Source organism: Bufo bufo, chromosome 7 (assembly GCF_905171765.1).
Source record: "Bufo bufo chromosome 7, aBufBuf1.1, whole genome shotgun sequence".
Lineage (NCBI taxonomy): Eukaryota > Metazoa > Chordata > Amphibia > Anura > Bufonidae > Bufo > Bufo bufo.
The window spans coordinates 119,800,186-119,813,900 of NC_053395.1; the positions used below are offsets into that span (position 1 = coordinate 119,800,186).

General features: G+C 48.2%; 1 protein-coding gene across 1 annotated transcript in view; it reads left to right on the plus strand.

Annotated features, from left to right (window-relative positions):
* The window catches only part of TRPM2 (transient receptor potential cation channel subfamily M member 2), a 1,766,051-nt gene that overhangs the window by 658,387 nt on the left and 1,093,949 nt on the right, over nt 1-13,715 (plus strand). The gene's annotated exons all lie outside the window — the stretch shown is intronic.

The following is a 13,715-nucleotide window of genomic DNA, read 5'->3' on the forward strand; positions in this document are numbered from 1 at the left end:
GAGTGAACACCTGGATGTTCGAGTTCGAGAAGTTCGGCCGAACTTCCCGGAAATGTTCGGGTTCGGGATCCGAACCCGACCCGAACTTCGTCCCGAACCCCATTGAATTCAATGGGGACCCGAACTTTTCGGCACTAAAAAGGCTGTAAAACAGCCCAGGAAAGAGCTAGAGGGCTGCAAAAGGCAGCAACATGTAGGTAAATCCCCTGCAAACAAATGTGGATAGGGAAATGAATAAAAAAATAAATAAAATAAAAAAAAATTAACCAATATCAATTAGACAGAGGTCCCATAGCAGAGAATCTGGCTTCATGTCAGCAGAGAATCAGTCTCTTCATGCCATAGCAGAGAATCTGGCTTCATGTCAGCAGAGAATCAGTCTTCATGTCATAGCAGAGAATCAGGCTTCACGTCACCCACCACTGGAACAGGCCACTGTCACATATTTAGGCCCCGGCACCCAGACAGAGGAGAGAGGTCCCGTAACAGAGATTCAGGCTTCATGTCAGCAGAGAATCAGTCTTCATGTCATAGCAGAGATTCAGACTTCACGTCACCCACCACTGGAACAGGCCACTGTCACATATTTAGGCCCAGGCACCCAGGCAGAGGAGAGAGGTCCCATAACAGATATTCAGGCTTCATGTCAGCACAGAATCAGTCTTCATGTCATAGCAGAGAATCAGGCTTCACGTCACCCACCACAGGAACAGGCCACTGTCACATATTTAGGCCCCGGCACCCAGACAGAGGAGAGAGGTCCCGTAACAGAGAATCTGGCTTCATGTCAGCAGAGAATCAGTCTTCATGTCATAGCAGAGAATCAGGCTTCACGTCACCCACCACTGGAACAGGCCACTGTCACACATTTAGGCCCCGGCACCCAGACAGAGGAGAGGTTCATTCAACTTTGGGTTGCCCCGCAATATAATAGTAAAATGAAAATAAAAATAGGATTGAATGAGGAAGTGCCCTAGAGTACAATAATATATTGTTAAGGGGAGGTAATTAATGTCTAATCTGCACAAGGGATGGACAGGTCCTGTGGGATCCATGCCTGGTTCATTTTTATGAACGTCAGCTTGTCCACATTGGCTGTAGACAGGCGGCTGCGTTTGTCTGTAATGACGCCCCCTGCCGTGCTGAATACACGTTCAGACAAAACGCTGGCCGCCGGGCAGGCCAGCACCTCCAAGGCATAAAAGGCTAGCTCTGGCCACGTGGACAATTTGGAGACCCAGAAGTTGAATGGGGCCGAACCATCAGTCAGTACGTGGAGGGGTGTGCACAGGTACTGTTCCACCATGTTAGTGAAATGTTGCCTCCTGCTAACACGTTCCGTATCAGGTGGTGGTGCAGTTAGCTGTGGCGTGGTGACAAAACTTTTCCACATCTCTGCCATGCTAACCCTGCCCTCAGAGGAGCTGGCCGTGACACAGCTGCGTTGGCGACCTCTTGCTCCTCCTCTGCCTTCGCCTTGGGCTTCCACTGGTTCCCCTGTGACATTTGGGAATGCTCTCAGTAGCGCGTCTACCAACGTGCGCTTGAACTCGCGCATCTTTCTATCACGCTCTAGTGTAGGAAGTAAGGTGGGCACATTGTCTTTGTACCGGGGATCCAGCAGGGTGGCAACCCAGTAGTCCGCACACGTTAAAATGTGGGCAACTCTGCTGTCGTTGCGCAGGCACTGCAGCATGTAGTCGCTCATGTGTGCCAGGCTGCCCAGAGGTAAGGACAAGCTGTCCTCTGTGGGAGGCGTATCGTCATCGTCCTGTGTTTTCCCCAGCCACGCACCAGTGATGGGCCCGAGCTGCTTTGGGTGCCACCCCGCTGTGAACATGCTTCATCCTCATCCTCCTCCACCTCCTCCTCATCCTCGTCCTCCTCGTCCTCCAGTAGTGGGCCCTATCTGGCCACATTTGTACCTGGCCTCTGCTGTTGCAAAAAACCTCCCTCTGAGTCACTTCGAAGAGACTGGCCTGAAAGTGCTAAAAATGACCCCTCTTCCTCCTCTTCCTCCTGGGCCACCTCCTCTTCCATCATCGCCCTAAGTGTTTTCTCAAGGAGACATAGAAGTGGTATTGTAACGCTGATAACGGCGTCATCGCCACTGGCCATGTTGGTGGAGTATTCGAAACAGCGCAACAGGGCACACAGGTCTCGCATGGAGGCCCAGTCATTGGTGGTGAAGTGGTGCTGTTTCGCAGTGCGACTGACCCGTACGTGCTGCAGCTGAAACTCCACTATGGCCTGCTGCTGCTCGCACAGTCTGTCCAGCATGTGCAAGTTGGAGTTCCACCTGGTGGGCACATCGCATATGAGACGGTGAGCGGGAAGGCCGAAGTTACGCTGTAGCGCAGACAGGCATGCAGCAGCAGGGTGTGAATGCCGGAAGCGCGAACAGACGGCCCGCACTTTATGCAGCAGCTCTGACATGTCGGGGTAGTTGCGAATGAACTTCTGCACCACCAAATTCAGCACATGCGCCAGGCAAGGGATGTGCGTCAAACCGGCTAGTCCCAGCGCTGCAACGAGATTTCGCCCATTATCGCACACCACCAGGCCGGGCTTGAGGCTCACCGGCAGCAACCACTCGTCGGTCTGTTGTTCTATACCCCGCCACAACTCCTGTGCGGTGTGGGGCCTGTCCCCCAAACATATGAGTTTCAGAACGGCCTGCTGACGTTTACCCCGGGCTGTGCTGAAGTTGGTGGTGAAGGTGTGTGGCTGACTGGATGAGCAGGTGGAAGAAGAGGAGGAGGAAGCTGAGTAGGAGGAGGAGGAGACAGATGGCAAAGAATGTTGCCCTGCGATCCTTGGCGGCGGAAGGACGTGCGCCAAACAGCTCTCCGCCTGGGGCCCAGCCGCCACTACATTTACCCAGTGTGCAGTTAGGGAGATATAGCGTCCCTGGCCGTGCTTACTGGTCCTCGTATCTGTGGTTAGGTGGACCTTGCCACAGATGGCGTTGCGCAGTGCACACTTGATTTTATCGGACACTTGGTTGTGCAGGGAAGGCACGGCTCTCTTGGAGAAGTAGTGGCGGCTGGGAACAACATACTGTGGGACAGCAAGCGACATGAGCTGTTTGAAGCTGTCTGTGTCCACCAGCCTAAATGACAGCATTTCATAGGCCAGTAGTTTAGAAATGCTGGCATTCAGGGCCAGGGATCGAGGGTGGCTAGGTGGGAATTTACGCTTTCTCTCAAATGTTTGTGAGATGGAGAGCTGAACGCTGCCGTGTGACATGGTTGAGATGCTTGGTGACGCAGGTGGTGGTGTTGGTGGTACATCCCATGTTTGCTGGGCGGCAGGTGCCAACGTTCCTCCAGAGGCGGAGGAAGAGGCCGAGGCGGCGGCAGCAGCAGAAGAGGTAGCAGGGGAGCCTGAGTGACTTCTTTGTTTTTAAGGTGTTTACTCCACTGCAGTTCATGCTTTGCATGCAGGTGCCTGGTCATGCAGGTTGTGCTAAGGTTCAGAACGTTAATGCCTCGCTTCAGGCTCTGATGGCACAGCGTGCAAACCACTCGGGTCTTGTCGTCAGCACATTGTTTAAAGAAGTGCCATGCCAGGGAACTCCTTGAAGCTGCCTTTGGGGTGCTCGGTCCCAGATGGCGGCGGTCAGTAGCAGGCGGAGTCTCTTGGCGGCGGGTGTTCTGATTTTGCCCACTGCTACCTCTTTTGCTACGCTGTTGGCTCGGTCTCACCACTGCCTCTTCCTCCGAACTGTGAAAGTCAGTGGCACGACCTTCATTCCATGTGGGGTCTAGGACCTCATCGTCCCCTGCATCGTCTTCCACCCAGTCTTGATCCCTGACCTCCTGTTCAGTCTGCACACTGCAGAAAGACGCAGCAGTTGGCACCTGTGTTTCGTCATCATCAGAGACGTGCTGAGGTGGTATTCCCATGTCCTCATCATCAGGAAACATAAGTGGTTGTGCGTTAGTGCATTCTATCTCTTCCACCCCTGGGGAATGCCCTTGGGAAACCCTGGCAGCAGAGTCTTCAAACAGCATAAGAGACTGCTGCATAACTTGAGGCTCAGACAGTTTCCCTGATATGCATGGGGGTGATGTGACAGACTGATGGGCTTGGTTTTCATGCGCCATCTGTGCGCTTTCTGCAGAAGACTGGGTGGGAGATAATGTGAACGTGCTGGATGCACTGTCGGCCACCCAATTGACTAATGCCTGTACCTGCTCAGGCCTTACCATCCTTAGAACGGCATTGGGCCCCACCAAATATCGCTGTAAATTCTGCTGGCTACTGGGACCTGAGGTAGTTGGTTCACTAGGACGTGTGGCTGTGGCAGAACGGCCACGTCCTCTCCCAGCACCAGAGGGTCCACTAACACCACCACGTCCATGTCCACGTCTGCGTCCGCGTCCCTTATTAGATGTTTTCCTCATTGTTCCCGTTCACCACAATTTTGAAAATGGCAAATTTGGGAATAGTTTTTCAACCCAGAACAAAAACTGTGCTTTTACGGTCACTACAAATAACTTGACCAGCTAAAACAGTACTGATTTGGAGGAATATAAATGTCAGGTCTATTTTTTAGGCGCTGGGGGACAGGCTCAACTTGCCCCTGATGTAGTATATGGCCAACAAATCAACACACTATTGATGGTTAAATGCACTTGGGTGACACAGGCTCAGCCTGCACCTGATGTAGTATATGGCCAAAAATTAACCACACTGTTGATGGTTAAATGCACTTGGGTGACACAGGCTCAGCCTGCACCTGATGTAGTATATGGCCAAAAAATAACCACACTGTTGATGGTTAAATGCACTTGGGTGACACAGGCTCAGCCTGCAGCTGATGTAGGATATAGTAAAAAATAACCACACTATTGATGGTTAAAAGCACTTGGTGCACCACAAGCCACAAAATGGCCGCCGATCACCCCAGAAAAAAGTGATATAAAAACGCTCTGGGCAGCCTAAAAAAAGTGAGCAATTCGATATTAACACTTCAATGATCCACAGCTGGAGATCGATCACAGAATGAAGTCTTTTGGAGGAGTTAATCTGCCTAATCTCGCCCTAACGTCGCAGCAGCAACCTCTCCCTATGCTTGAATCAGCAGAGTGACGTGCAGCGCTACGTGACCCAAGCTTATATAGAGGCTGGGTCACATGCTGCACTGGCCAATCACAGCCATGCCAATAGTAGGCAAGGCTGTGATGGCCTCTTGGGGCAAGTAGTATGACGCTTGTTGATTGGCTGCTTTGCAGCCTTTCAAAAAGCGCCAAGAAAGCGCCGAACACCGAACCCGAACCCAGACTTTTACGAAAATGTTCGGGTCCGTGTCAAGGACACCCCAAAATTCGGTACGAACCCAAACTATACAGTTCGGGTTCGCTCATCCCTACTATCAACCCTATTTTAAGCACAGGTAAAAGTAGGCAGTACAGGGAACAAAAATGTGGAATTAAGGGGTAATAGAATACACAGAGAAAAGTTGAAATAGGGCCACCAAGGTGATATTAATCACCACAATCCAATACTCCAAAAAAATATATATATGACAGTTATCATTTAAGGAGTTTCCTGCATACTTACGCCATCAGAGACATGATCTCTAGAAGTAAGGCAGAGAAACTTTTTCCAATACACCCTAGGAAACCGACATGGTATTTTCTCCCCAAGGTTCACAAGTCGCTGACCCACCCCCCCTGGGAGACCTATTATCTTGGTGGTTGGGTCAGCGACTGAACCTTTGTCACGATACATTGATTGGTTACTCCGACCACTAGTGCAGAAGGTTCCCTCACATCTCAGGGACACCACTGATCTCCTCCAGTCACTGGCTTTGATCCAGTGGCGGGAGGAGTATCACCTGGTGTCCCTGGATGTAGAGAGTCTGTATACGCGCATTCCCCAGGAAAAGGGTATCCAGGCCATATCACAAATTCTATTAAACACAGACAAAAGTGAGGTCTTCAGAGATTTCATTGTAGATGGCCTAAGACTGATACTGAGCAATAATGCCTTCTTGTTTGGGAATGCGTGGTTCAGACAATGCGTCGGTACCACAATGGGTACTCCCGTCGCGTGTACCTTCGCAAATTTATACCTTGCACACTTAGAAGATAAATTTATCTATTCGGTCTCTAACCCATATGTAGCATATATACAAACATTTTTACGATTTTATCAATGACATTTTCAAAATTTGGACTGGTACTGAAGCTATGTTTAAAGATTTTGTGCAGTATTTAAATCGTGTTAATTATATGAATATGCATTTCACCTATAACTATGGAGGCGATCACCTTGAATTTTTGGATGTATTGATAAAGGTGAGAGATGGGGAGCTTGTGACTGAGGGCTATAGAAAACCGACAGCGACTAACTCCCTTCTACACTATCAGAGTTACCATCCTGAATCAGTAAAGAGTGCCGTTCCTTACGGCCAATTCAGACGTTTGACACGCATCAACAAAACTGAGGACAGTTACAATCGCCAGACAGGGGAGTTAAGATCTCGCTTGAGAGCAAGGGGTTACCCCCCCAGGCTCCTGGACAAGGCTTTGACCAAGGCCACTCTATTAGGACGTGATAACTTTTATAAATCAGATTCCATTTGGGAATCATAAAAAATCCGGGGGAAAAAAAAAAACTTTTGTTTTTTCTTTTTAGGTATAGCCCGATGGCTGATGTTATTATAAAGGTTATTAAAGATAACTGACAACGATACAAGTTCCTATCTTAAGGATTCCCGCCCCCTTATCGCCTTTAGACGCTGCCATACGTTATGTTACAAATTGGTCCGCAGCCACTTTCAAGATTTGAGAAATAAGACTTGGCTGGACGCATGCAACCGAAGGGCAACAAATACTGCGGTAATTGTTCTGTGCCGCTTTAACCCTCAGTGGTCCACAGTGAATTTTGCGGGCATTTTTCATAGAGTAAATACTTTGATCACTTGCAAAACAAAATTTGTAGTTTACATTTTACTGTGCAGATGTGGTATGTTCTACATTGGTAAAACAGTACGCAGTTTATTTGAACGTATCCGGGAACATATCCATTAAATTGAGATGGGTAAAGGGGTCCCCCGGTTAATTGATAATATTAGATCTGTACATAATGGTGATGTATCTGTCCTCAGGTTTGATGGACTTGAAACTGTACCTCTCGCTCCCAGAGGGGGCGACAAGGGACACGATCTATTGAAAAGAGAAGGACGCTGGATCATACACTCCGCAGCCACTGGTCCCTTAGGTTTAAATGAGAAACTGGACATGAGTGTTTTTCTGTGACATCCATAAATATGATTTTTCTGTGACATCCATAAATATGACTGCTCTGATTATTGCTTTTAATTATATGTGTTACTATGTTTCTGTTTGGCTGACACACCAGGGTGCAGTCACACCCACCCCATGATGCAGACACCACAATTAGTGCACTTAGTCAGCACCTGTGGTACTACTGGACGCATATAAATGCAGTCACTCCTTGCGAGTCAGTCAAATGTGGCCAGATGAAGCGTGGACAACGCAAAACGGCCGTCGCCATGTAACCTGCTATTGTATCATGTTTTGTATCCCTCCCCTCTGCTGAAATAAAAGGATGTTTTGCAATGTAAAGTGAGTGCCGCCATTCATCTTTATTCACTGGATATACATTTTCCGGCAGGCCAGTGTACTTCAGGCCCCAAAAATTATGCATTCAGCGTACATAAAAGAACAAGTAAATATGTGGTTCGAGGTAGATTACACGATCATTGGATATCAATTTTCCAGCAGGCCAGTGTACTACAGGCCCCAAAATGTATGCATTCAGCGTACATAAAGGAACAAGTATGTATGTGGCTGGAGGTCTATTAGATGGTCAATGGATATAAATTTTACTGAAGGCCAGTAGAAATAGAGATCAAATACATATGTTTAAAAGAACTAAAAATTATAAAATTTGATTAAAAACAAGGCTAATGAAATCCCCCCTCTTGAAAAAAACCCTAATGATAATAGTTGAAACACGTGGTCCTCACAGGTGTTGAATTCCTCCGAGGCCCAAAACATTAAGCATTCAACGGACAGAAAAGGCCTTTTATGCCACTGTATTTATCTAAGACAGGGACCAATATTTGTTCTTTGTGGTGGCAGATATTTGTGGGCTGGAATGAGGAAATTCAATTAAACGTGTTCGTCACAGGTGTTGAATTCCACCGAGATCCATGCCTCATTCATTTTTAGAAATGTGAGGTAGTCCACACTGTCGTGAGCTAGGCGAGTGCGCTTATCGGTCACGATCCCCCCTGCTGCGCTGAACGTCCTTTCGGACAGGACACTGGATGAGGGGCAAGCCAACAGTTCCATGGCAAATTGTGCCAGCTCTGCCCACAGGTCATACCTGCACACCCAGTAGTCCAGGGTTTTCTCGCTTCTCAGAGCGTCCACATCAGCCGTTGACCTGATGTAGTTGGACACCTGTCGGTCTAGGCATTGCCTGAGGCTGGATCTGGAGGGCGGCTGTCGGTGTGTTGGCTGCAAGAATGATCTCATATCCGAAGTGACGAGCACATCTTCAAACCGCCCTATTCTTGCATGCACTGTTGGATTGGTACCCGCAACTGTTTTTCTGTGAGTGGAAAATCCAGCGCCCACAAAAGCAGAATGCAGCATTTCTTGAAGCAAGGCCTGGAAGTGCTGCATTCTGACAGCCCTCTGTGATGCTGGTAACATATACGCCATTTTGTTTTTGTACGGGGGTCTAAGCACGTTGCCACCCAGTACTGGTCCTTGCCCTTTATGCTTTTTATATGGGGGTCCCTCTTAAAACACTGGAGCATAAAGGCCCCCATTTGCACTAAATTGGAAGCAGTGGAGTGGCCTGGCTCCTGCTCATTGTCCAGGATAATGTCGTCCTCAATCTCCTCCCCCCAGCCACGGACAACACCAGGAATCCCAGAAAAGTTTAAAGAATACTCTTCTTGCTCCTCTTCCTCCACCCTGACACCCTCCTCCTCTGACTCCTCTTCAGACTCCTGCTAACTTGTCTCAGATGGAGTAGACCCCCCTGGGAATTCATCCAGCATTGCGACTTCCTCATCTTCCTGCTCCTCGATGGGTTGATCAATGACACAACGCAATGCATGCTCCAGAAAGAAAGTGTAAGGTACGATGTCACTGATGGCGCCCTGGCTGCAACTGACCAGTTTGGTGATCTCATCAAATGGCCGCAGAAGTCTGCATGCATCGCGCATGAGCAGCCACGGGTTTGGTGAAAAAGATACAAGCTCCCCAGAACCTGTCCTAACAAGCTCCCCAGAACCTGTCCTGCCGCAGAGTTCGTACAGGTAGTCGTTAACTGCACATTTATGCTGGAGCAGCCTATCAAGCATATACAAATCAGACGTCTGATGGGCAGGAGGTGTCGGTGCTGAACGTCAGCAAGGCGAGCCATGGCCATGTAAAATCTTCTAAAATGGCCAGAGATTTTCCTGGCCTGCCGCAAGACGTCCTGAACCCCGGAGTATTTGGCAACAAGTTGCTTCACGACTAAGTTCAGGACGTGTGCCATGTGTCATTTTGCCCTGTTTCACCGCGCTCAGCAGATTGTAGCACCATTGTCGCAAACCACTTTACCAACTGTCAAATTGAGCCGGGTTAGCCACTGATCGGCCTGTAACCGCAAAGCTGAAAGGGGTGCAGGACCAGTGTGGCTCTTGGCTTCCAGGCACAACAGCCGCAGCACAGCATTGCAACGTCTCACCTGGCATGTCAAATAGGTTCTGGGGAGCTTGGGCCACGCAGCTGAAGAGGCAGTAGCAGTGGAAAAGGAGGAGTCAGCTGTCGAGGAGACGGAGGATGGAGTTGGAGGAGGAGAAGAAGAGGCAAGCCTGCATGCAATCCGTGGTTGTAACACCAAATCCACACAGTTGCCACGGGTTGCATGCTTGACGGCCGTCAGATGGTTCACCCATTGGGCAAAAAAAGTTATGTACCTTCCCTGCCTGTGTTTGCTAGACCACGTGTCTGTGGTCAGATGTATCTTGGCACTGACACTGTGTGCCAGAGATACATTAACTTGCCGCTGAACGTGGCCATATAGCTCAGGGATGCCCTTTTGGGAGAAATATTTCCTTCCGGGAACCTTCCATTGCGGTGTGCCAATGGCCACAAATTTTCTAAAGGCCTCCAAGTCCACCAGTTTATATGGCAGTAGTTGGCAGGCTAGCAGTTCCAACAAGCCAGCGGTCAGACGTTGGGCAAGAGGGTTATTCGGTGTCATCATCTTTTTTCGCTTGAACATTTGGGTCACGAAAGCCTGCCTTTTGCCAGATGAACATGACGGCGGCACAGTGGAAGGTGGAGTGGAGGACAAATGGGAGGAGAGATGAGAAGGAGAAGAGGCAGGACAGGGAGCACCAGGAGTGTGTCTTTGTGGGTTCTGACGGTGTTGCTCCCACTGGGCTCGGTGATGGGAGGCCAGGTGCCTTCTTAAGGCGGTCGTCCCTAAGTGAGTGTTGGGCTTACCGTGACTTATGCATTGACAGCACAGGCTGCAGATGGCAACACTATTGTCAGCAGTGGACAGGTTAATAAAAGCCTACACTGCGGAGTCATGTGCCGGCGTCCTGGGAGCGCCAGATGTGAACGTGCATGGTGGATGGCTAGTCTGAGATACATCAGCAGTCTGCTTTTTGCCTACTTTGCACTGTAAATTCTGACCTGCTTCTCCTCCTTCTCCTCCCTATCTGCTGTTCCGTCTCTCCCTCTGAACTCCCCTCCTCTTCTTCTCTTGTGGGCACCCATGTGACGTCCATAGACACGTCATCATCGACACTTTCACCAACACTTACATTAGAGATCTCGGAGTAGGCAGCAACAGCGGGGACCACCCTCCTTGAGCTGATCTGGGTACTGTCGTCAGACTGCTGGGTGGCGAAGTTTGATACCTCTTCTTCCTGATCCGATGCCAAGAATGGCTCCGTATCGGTAAGGTCTTGTAATGGATGGGAAAATAATTCCTCTGACTGGAGCAGAGGGAATATGGTGGTGGTGGTGTCTTTGGGGGTGCACATAGCAGAGAGTAAATAGGGTTCAGAAGCGAAAGGCTAAGTGAGCCACTCAACCAAGTCTGGTGAGCCCTTTGACATAATCGCACGCGCCTTCTGCAACTTCCCTCTTAGGCTTCGCCCTGATGCACCTTCCCAACCCCTACCACCCCTGCAGAATGACCTGCCTCTTCCTCTGCCTGTTATTTTAAAAATGTGACAAAAGTCCCTATAGAAGACCAGTATTTGTGTAAGAAGGTATATCACACCCCTGCTTCAATCAGTTTTTTTGGGGGGCAACTGGTATATCACACCAGTAGAAATTATTTGTTCCAATTGTGTTTGTCACTATCTGTAGCTGCGGAAACACAGCAAAACCGCAAACAAATGCTGCACTACGCAAATGCACTATATAGAAAGTATATTATTGGTATATTACACCTTTGCTTCAATCAGTTTTTTGGGGGGGCAACTAGTATATCACACCACTAGAAATTAATTGTTCCAATAGCGTTTGGCAATCTGTGTAGCTGCAGTATCGCAGTAGAACCGCACACAACTGCTGCACAATACAAATGCACTATAATATACTTTCTATGTTAGAAAGTATATTATAAGTATATTACACCCCTCAGTAAGTCACACCTATCGATAGCACACCTATACCAGTCCTTAAAAGGACTTTTGTGGCCCTATTAGCTAGTGTTTGGTGTCCCTAACAGTCTGTCCCTGCTCCACACAGCAACCTCTCCCTACACTGTCAAAAGATTAAATGTAAAATGGTGGCCAGATCGGGTTTATTTATAAGGTAGGGGGGTATGTCCATGTGCTAAAATGTCACAATTGGCTGTCCTGTACCACCTGATGATTGTCTCATGGGTCAAAGTTCTTCACAATGTAAAAGAATATGGCGCCGGTGGACATCGCCATATGTTCACCCGTTCAAACCGGCGAACCACGAACGAGCAAAGTTCACTGCGAAACGACCACCGGGCGAACCGCAAGGCCATCTATAGTGGCAAGATAACATAGTGTGGAGATGGCAGTAGCATCAGCAGCAACAGGAGGATACCACAGTGTGGCAAGGTGACCAAGTGTGGAGATGGCAGCAGCAGCATCAGGATACCACAGAGTTGCAAGGTGACATAATGTGAAGATGGCAGTAGCAGCAGCAGCAGCAGCAGGAGGATACCACAGAGTGGCAAGGTGACATAGTATGGAGATGGCAGTGGCAGTAGCAGCAGCAGGATCAGGATACCATATATGGTGACGCTGCATGTGTTGACGTAGGGCTGTTGTGCAAACATTGGCACCCTGGCCACGCTTCACCTTCTGCCCACATATTCTACATATGGCCATGTTAACCTCCGGCGGCTTAACAAAAAACTGCCACACCGCCAAGTAGGTGATTTTTTTCCCCCAACAGTCCGCACTGACTGACTGCTACCGCCGCTGCTTCCCTAAACCCCTGCACCACTATTTCCTGGGCAAGTAGGCTGCTGCGAAGCAGGTGGTCTACCCCGGACATGTTTGGCTGCCGGCCTCCCACTGCTGCCACCCTTCTGACTCCCAACCTTGCTTTCAACACATATAATCGCCGACGTGAACTGAGAATATATTTTTCTTTTTGTATTTAAATTGGTCCCCAAATGCTTTGAACACACATAACCGCCGAAGTGAACTGAGAATATATTTTCCTTTCTGTACTGAAATAGGCCACTAAACACTTTCGACAAAAATAACTGCAACAGTGAAGTGAGTATATTTTTTTTCTTTCTGTACTTGATTGGCCACTAAACGCTTTTGCCAGAAATAAATGCAGAAGTGAAATGTGTATATATTTTTCCTTTTTGTACTGAAATAGGCCACTAAAATCTTTAGCCACAAATAAATGCAACAGTGAAGTGCGTATATTTTTTTCCTTTTTGTACTGAAAATGGACACTGACCGCTTTCACCACATATAACTGCATAAGTGGAATGCTTATATATTTTTCCTTTTTGTACTGAAATAGGCCACTAAAGTCATTTACCACAAATACAGTCAGGTCCATAAATATTGACACATCGACACAATTCTAAGATTTTTGGCTCTATGCACCACGACAATGGATTTGAAATGAAACAAACTAGATGTGCTTTAACTGCAGACTGTCAGATTTAATTTGAGGGTATCTACATCCAAATCAGGTGAACAATGTAGGAATTACAACAGTTAGCATATGTGCCTCCCACTTGTTAAGGGACCAAAAGTAATGGGACAGAATATTAATCATAAATCAAACTTTCCTTTTTAATACTTGGTTGCAAATCCTTTGCAGTCAATTACAGCCTGAAGTCTGGAACGCATAGACATCACCAGACGCTGGGTTTCATTCCTGGTGATGCTCTGCCAGGCCTATACTGCAACTGTCTTCAGTTCCTGCTTGTTCTTGGGGCATTTTCCTTTCATGCTCATACGGATTTAGGTCAGGTGATTGACTTGGCCATTGCATAACATTCCACTTCTTTCCCTTAAAAAACTCTTTGGTTGCTTTTGCAGTATGCTTTGGGTCATTGTCCATCTGCACTGTGAAGCGCCGTCCAATGAGTTCTGAAGCATTTGGCTGAATATGAGCAGATAATATTGCCCGAAACACTTCAGAATTCACCTTGCTGCTTTTGTCAGCAGTCACATCATCAATAAATACAAGAGAACCAGT